An 8,147-nucleotide genomic window follows, 5' to 3' on the forward strand; every position below is an offset into this window, starting at 1 on the left:
TTGGAGGAAAAAGCAATAAATTATTGTTTTCAAATGGCTATAAAAAACCTATTCACATTTCTTTTAATTTTATTTTTTTATTTTTAGAGAGAGAAAGGGAGGGAAAGAAAAAAACATCAATGTGAGAAACATCAATGGACCGTCTCCTGCACGCCCCCTACCAGGGATCCAGCCCACAACCTGGGTATGTGCCCTGACCTGGAATCGAACTGGCAACCTTTCAGTGCACAGGACGACACCCTATAAACTGAACCACACTGGCCAGGGCTATTCGCATTTCTCTTAGAAAGTTAAAAAAAGATAAGCATCTTATAAAAATTACTCATAATCTAAGGATAGTTTCTGTAAAACTTTTATTTACCTTTCCCAGATGTCCCACTGTGTGTGTATGAGATGTGTGTATGTGTGTAATCTCATATTTTCATGTGTACTTTGGTCCCAGTAGTTGATGTTTCATAGTTGCTGTATTTTTAGTAGAGTTTTCTCTGTTGACTTGTGCCTGCTAAAGAGAAGGCCTCCAAAGGTCAAGGACTAATTCAGCTAATGAGCTGTGAATATTGGTAGATTGACATTTCAAAGGGTGATGGCATTCAGTGATGCTCTAAAACTCACCATCTCTGTGAATTAATATGTGCGTGTGGGAAAATCTAAATTTTCCCTTATGCTAAACCACATTGGAACTTACTGATTTTCCTCATTTGCCTCTTCCCTATCTCTTTACCTCTCAGAGTCTTTTTTCTTTTCTTTAACAAATGAGGAATTAAACTGTTGCTTTATTTGATTTGGTTAATAGACTCATTTCTAAATGTAAAAAAAAATAGATACTTTATCATTTAAAGTACTTTACAATGTACAAAAATGTATAATTTTTAAGTTATGTATAAGTAGTCCTATACAGAGTGATATTTATCACCCTTCCTCAAAGCATAAGCAGCATTTTAAATTCACTATCAGCTAAATTAGATTTTCCATATTTGTGTGGTTTTCATGTTTTGGTCTTTGTGCTCTGACTATAGCCTTAATCTGCCTTGTTTTGGGGATTCTTGCTATAAGGCAACTGCTCTATAAATGGTTTAAACAGTTTATGCAGTAGCTCCTTGTCTAATAGAGAAAAAGTAAATGGTAGGTGTTAAAAGAAATGGTCTATATGAAATATTAATTAACAAAGAAAATCTAGGAACTCTGTGTTTCTAACAGGGCAGACACATCACATGTGACTGGAAGCTGATTAGCAGAAGGCACGTTAGAGACCAGCTCTTTCAAGACCAGCCCCCATTTGATAAATGAGGAAATTAAAACTCAACAAGATAAACTAAATACCTCTTGTTGCTAATATTGCTAATAATAAAACAGAACTGTAATCTCATTTTCTTAATTCCCAGTTCAATAATATTTCCACTATACTACTTTGGCAGCTCTAATTACAGTATCACAGGTCTGTCTTCTATTCTGTTTGCACCATTGGAAAATTTGGGCTATAAAACCAGCCATAGCCATTCATTTAACAACAAACTATTGTCAAATGGATTTGAAATTCCACCAAAGAAGACAGAAGAGGGAGGGGGGAGAGAGTATGTGAAGTTCATGTAATAGGTGGCTGAAGAAGCAACCATTTGTACACTGTCTATGCATCTTTCCTGAGAAATCTCAGTAGCTAATGATTTGATGACAAAAAAAATGCAATGTTCTCAGTACCGGATGAAAATAACCAGAATGAAAAATGGGATGATAATGAAGTAGCCTTTTTAGAAAACATATTCACTAGGAGAGATTCTGTAGCATGTTACCTATGGGGACTGCCCTAAAACTAAATTTCAGCATAGTACCTAGTAGATTCTGAGTGAAGCCATGTAACCAGATTCCACTTAATTTATCAATAAGACAACATCAAGACACATAATTCATAGATAATCTCTGTTCCCCAAAATGTAAATGCTATTTGCTGCAACTTTATTTAAATTTCTTCCAAAATGCTACCATTAAAATTAATTTTTTAAAGCCAAAAAATCCAAACTTTATTTCTGCTCATTTAACCACAACTTTTCTTGAAACAAGGGGATGTTATGATTATAAGGTTATACTGCAATAGTCATTATGGTTAGAGAGCAAGTATGAACTAACTAATGATCCATTTCAGACTGAATAAAATAAAAGATTCAATCCTGAGAATCATAAACGAGAAAGAAAAATGAAAGTTACCAGTGAGGGGAAAAGGAAATGCGTTAAAGTGTGTTCCATATGGTGCTGAAACACCTGGAATACAAGGTACTAACTCTGGTTGAACATCTGGATCCTGGACCTGTTCTTGCCAAACATCTGTACACTTCCCATTTGTGCAGCTGTTTTGGCATGTTCTGACAAGGAACTAAGTGTCTTCTCAAAGTATTACATTATAGATTCTTTTTTTTTCCTTCTAATTTTACCACGGAATGGAGAGATGATTGCTGCACACCCAAAATGCTCTATTTGGCTGTCCTGCCATGTTCCTCAGTTGTGATATGAGTGTTTTCAAGACGTGAGGAACATGTGCTGTAAATGCAGTCTCCACTCAGGGGGCAATCTGTGAGGGTTGTCTTTGCCTTAATTCAGGAGGAAAGGAAACACATCCCAGTTTCCCCACTGGATGTATGGCTAAAATGAAGCTCAAGTGACAGTAAGCAACCTCTGATGTGATCTTTAGCCAATCCCCAATTATCACTCATTTTGTCTGGGAGGAAGAGGATGAGGAGAAGGAGAAAGCAGGAAGGTAGGGGAGGTGGAGGGAGGAAACAGATCCCATGAGAGCTTTTGTTCAACCTACCGAAGAATAATGAGTGAGACTGCATTGCCTAAAAGCCAGATTTTCAGAAAAGAAGGTTGGTTCAAGCAAAGACCTTAGAATCAGGGAATCTCAAGGTCCATTTGATCCAGCAGTGAATCACAACAATCAACTGCAGGGTGGGTACTAAAGAGCAGGAACAGTGGGGCTCGTATTAGGCACAGATCATGCAGAAAACAGAGCCCACTCCAGTTCTTTAAGCAGCAAAGGATCTAATGTAGATAAATATGTGCTTACAAAATTATTGAGAGGACTGAAGTAGCAGGAATCTTGGGCAGTATACATAAAGTTCAAGAACACACCGCCTTGGGAAAACCGAAATGCTGCCATCACTGCGAGTACCACCACTTGACTGCCTTTGAACCCCCAGACTTTGTGAATAGGCCTTACAGGGTAGAGTCTGTGCTCTGTAATTTCCTCTGAGCATTCATTCCCCGCCACCTCGATTGCCTGCACAACCAGCAGTGGCAGGATGACAACCTTTGCAATAATCTACATTCCGAATCTGGCACATGTGCATCTCATCAGTAGAAACTGTTTTGCAGCCAGAAGAGTAGTTACAATAAGTCTAGGAAATGTGTTGATAGCCAGTCAGCCTCCGAATTAAAGGGAAGCATCCTGAAAGGCAGAGGGAATAGGGGCTGACTGAGCCAGCATATAGCATCTACCTCAGAGCTCTAAGTATTTAAAGTTATGTGGTTTAGGGGAATGCCAAACAAAAGGTGATAAGTAATATCACCGTTCATGTACATCTGAGCAGCTGACAACCCCACCAGGACACAGCTTAGGCTAGAGGTTGTGATCCTTTGTCCTTTGGTTTATCATTGAATTTAGCCAATGAGGTACAAGCGGGAGGTTGGAGGGCAGGGAAATAGAAAAGTGGGGGTATTAATTTTCTTGGCTTCCTTCCTGCCCTGGCTCAGGCTGATACAGGCTGCCTTTCTTCAAGAGAGGGACATAGCTTCCATGGAGCAACCTTCCTTAGAGCAGCAGGCCCCACCTTCCTCCAGTCCCCCTCCCTCTCCTTGCATCAGCAGTAGTAGTGACTTCCAGATGTTGTTAATCTGTCACCATCTATTATCCCTAATTTGATTTCCTTTGCCCTGCCCACACCTTTGTAAACAATCCTTTCTCTTCAGTAATCTGTTCTGAATGAGCCATCTCATTCCTGCCTGTGCTCTGACCTCTATAATGTGCCTAATTGTTTCCCATAGCATTGTATGCTGTTTAATTAAATGCTTATCTATATTATAAAAGGCCTGTGGCCCTAATTCCGTAACCACCTAAAACCTGCGTGGGTGGGCGAGGTGCCCGCGGGTGGGCGGGGCCACGCAATTTCACACGCTGGGCTTCTAGTATAACATAAGCATGTAACTGAGAGAAACAAAATGTAACCTCGTTTCTGTAACAAGCTGGGGACAATCAAAGGTCCTGGGTGAGGCAGCACACTTCTTTCTTCCTTTTGTCCTAATGCCGTAACCACCTAAAACCTGCGTGGGTGGGCGGGGTGCCCGCGGGTGGGCGGGGCCACGCAATTTCACACGCTGGGCTTCTAGTATAACATAAGCATGTAACTGAGAGAAACAAAATGTAACCTCGTTTCTGTAACAAGCTGGGGACAATCAAAGGTCCTGGGTGAGGCAGCACACTTCTTTCTTCCTTTTGTTCTCCCAGTGTCTTCATGCAGCTCTCTGGGTGCCAGTCTCCGCCCTCATCATTCACTGCGCCACACTGATCACCCCCATGGCCCAGAGAGCTATGCTTCAATATTATAACAAGAGCAATGCTGTGCTCACACCTACTGAAGATTCACAAGACAAGACACTTCTAAGGGTTTTACAAGTATTAACCCAATTAATCCTTACAACAACCCTTGAGGTAAACACTGGTGTTGTTACCCATTTTTACAGATGAATACACTTGTGCCCAGGGCAGGTAAGTAGGTTTTACAGTCACATCCTTAGAAATGGAGGAGTTGGGATTCCAACCCAGGAACTATGGCTCCAGGGTCTCTATTCTTTACCATTATGCTCTACTAACTCTTTTTTTTTAATGTGTACAACAGGATGATTTAATGTACATATACATTGTGGGATAGTTACCACACCCAAGTCAATTAATACATCCATATTCTTACATAATTACCTTTCTTATGTGTGGTGAGAACACTTAATTTCAAGTATACGATACAGTACTACTAACCATAGTCAAACCTGCTACACAATAGATCTCCAGAACTAATTCATCTTATAACTGAAAGCTTGTGCCCTTTAATCAATGTCTCCCACTTCCCCCACCTCTCCAGCCCCTGCACCGCCGTTCTACTCTGTGGTTCTATGAGTTTGACTTGCTTAGATTCCACATATAAGTAAAACCATACAGTGTTTCTCTTTCTGTATCTGGTGTTTTGCTTATGCTATACTAAGTCCTTTTTAAAAATGTATTCTTCAGCCGAAACCGGTGTGGCTCAGTGGATAGAGCGTCGGCCAGCGGACTGAAGGGTCCTAGGTTCGATTCCGGTCAAGGGCATGTACCTGGGTTGCGGGCACATCCCCTGTAGGATTGCAATTGACATACAATGCTATAGTAGTTTCAGGTATATAACATAGTAGTTAGATATTTATATATCTTATGAAGTGATCATCTGGACAAAGCTAGTATCCATCTGACATCATACAGTTATTACAATATTACTGACTATATCCCTATGCTTTATATCCCAATGACTATTTTAATAACTGACAATTTGTGGTTCTTAATCCTTTCATCTTTTCATCTATCACCACCCTCCTCCCTCGCCTCCCGACACACACACAATTTGGTGGTATACTAACTCTTAACATGAACATATTTATTTATAATTCCCTGTTTAAATTGTGTTTTTATTTTTGAATTTTCAAATATTATAGGCCCATAGTCTCAGGGAAAGCAGCATGGAGAGATGTGTAGAATAACCTATCTCATTGTAACTTTTGAAAAGTCACCCAACCTCTGTGGCCCTAATTTGTTCACCTGCCAAGCAAAAGGGTTGCATTAAACCCATTAAGAAAAGAGAACAGGACTAAAGCATGCATAAGACAGTCAGTAGATAAGGATAAAGTTGAAGAAAATTAGTAGCAGATTATTCCATCTAAAGTAAGAAATGTAAGAGAAAATTCATGACACTAAAGAATTTCAAGTTAAATTAGAAACAGCAACATATAAAAACAGTTGTTCAGAAATTGGAACTTGACTTAAACATGATAGATAAAAATAATTTTTAAAAAATAAATAAAGAACTGGACAGACGAAGCAGACCAGGAACCTGAGTGAGATCAAAGACGCCCAGGGCAGGTGCCAAGTCGTAAGTACCACTGGCCCGAGATGCGGTAGGAGCAGCGCACAAGAAGCCCTGTCCCTGGTGCCACCAGCCTATCTCCCCAGGCCCATGGCGAGCCCCAGCCTGGGGCTGCTCCTGGCGCTCGGCCTGCCACTGCTGCCGGCCCGCTGAGGCCGGGTCTGGGGGCAAACATTGGACCCCACTGCATACGAGAATAGCACCACTACTACCCCATACCCCAGCTTCAATGGGGCCCTGTCTACGGAGGCCACCACTGCCATCATTGAGGTCTTCTCCCTCTTGGCTGCCCTGCTCTGGCCCTGGGGCTGGTGCTGCTGGTGGGGAAACTGCGGGAGAAGTGGCAGATGGAAGGCACCTACCGGCCCAGCAGTGAGGAGCAGTTCTCCCACACAGCCGAGGCCCAGGCTCCCCAGGATTCCAAGGAGAAAGTGCAGGTGTGCCTGCCCATCTAGGTCCCCTTCCTCTCTTCATCTCCCTCCCTTGCTGTGTGACTTGGGGGAAGGCTGATCCCTCTCTGAGCCTTCAAAACCTGGGCTTAAGAATAGAAGGGGAAAAGGTGCTTTAAAACTCTGCCCCTGAGGGCAAGGGGGGTGGGGATGCTGACATTTTATATATGTGTGTGTGTAAAATTGGTAGTGAGGTATAATAAAACCTTTTTTTGAAAAAAAAAAAAAGAATTGGACAGACAATAGAAATCCAAAATATAATTAATGAGAACTGAACAAATGAAATACAGAAAATGTCCAAATTTATACAAAGTTTCTCAAAAAAAGAGAAAAAAACCTAGAAAATAAAAAAGACTCATTGATTTCCAGAAAAGAATCAAACAAGTGTAGAAAATGAGTGAAATATATCCTCAGGTTTTTAAACTTCAAATAAAAAGAAACTTCAAAATAAAATAATTCTGTAAGTATGCAAAGGACAGAAGCTCCTATTATAGAAGAATATATAAATAATCAGATAAAACATGCCACTTTAAACATATAATTAAACAAGAAGAAACATTAATAAATGAAACATTTTATTTAAAATTAAAGTTAAACAGAATAAGGAGGATGTGGGGCAGTGCTGTGGTGGAGGCAGGATGCATGCTTTTCTGTGCACAAGTGAATTTACTATACATCATCCTATAGCTCATTTCTTGGACATAGAGATTAGGAGAAATAAAAAAATATTGTGCTGTGATATGCTGATATACTGTACATGAAAAATGTCCCTTTGTCCCTTGATAAGATGTATCTACAGCATTTGTCAGTAGTAATAAAGCACTTAAGAACAAAATAAAATAAAATAAAGGGGAAAATACAATCCTATCTAATAAAGAAGGAATATGCTAATTGACCCTCACACCATCACAAACTATGGCGGCACACACAGCCAATAAGGAGGGAATATACAAATTGACTGTCACTCCCTCAAAGATGGCAGTGCCCACAGCCACAAGATGGCAGCACCCAGTCCCCTCAGCCCCGCCAGGGTGGCAGGCATGAGGCAAAGCCAGGCCTGCCCCAGACGGCCCCAGCCACTCCATGCACCTGCTTCCAGAGTCCCCCAGGCCCCCCAGCCCCCAAGCTGCCCAGGGCCGGCCCTAGGCGCAGGTAACCAAGGAAGGCTAAGGCTTGTGCTGCTGGCAGTGGCAGCAGCAAAGGTGTGAGGGGTGTTACCTTCCCCTGATTGCCAGGTCACCTCCCGCCCCTGAGGGCTCCCGGACTATGAGAGGGGGCAGGCCAGGCTGAGGGAACCCCCTCCAGTGCATGAATTTTCATGCACCAGGCCTCTAGAATAGTTGAAAAAACCAATGGTATTGACTAAAAGTGTTTTGAAAAAAGTAGTGAACTATAGGTAATTGGTTATACAACCAATACATAGAAAATAATATTTAAGAAAAAACATTAATATTAAAAACTATGGATAACTTCTGTAATTTTAAATGATTTTTTTATTGATTTCAGAGAGGAAAGGAGAGGCAGAGAGAGATAGAAATATCAA

The 8,147-nt window shown here is 41.1% G+C and overlaps 1 pseudogene; it reads left to right on the top strand.

The window, feature by feature from the left end:
- The first annotated feature begins 6,114 nt into the window (after positions 1-6,114).
- On the top strand, positions 6,115-6,821 carry LOC102753259 (annotated as a pseudogene).
- Positions 6,822-8,147: the final 1,326 nt, after the last annotated feature.

This window comes from Myotis davidii, unplaced genomic scaffold, assembly GCF_000327345.1.
Source record: "Myotis davidii unplaced genomic scaffold, ASM32734v1 scaffold330, whole genome shotgun sequence".
Classification (NCBI taxonomy): domain Eukaryota; kingdom Metazoa; phylum Chordata; class Mammalia; order Chiroptera; family Vespertilionidae; genus Myotis; species Myotis davidii.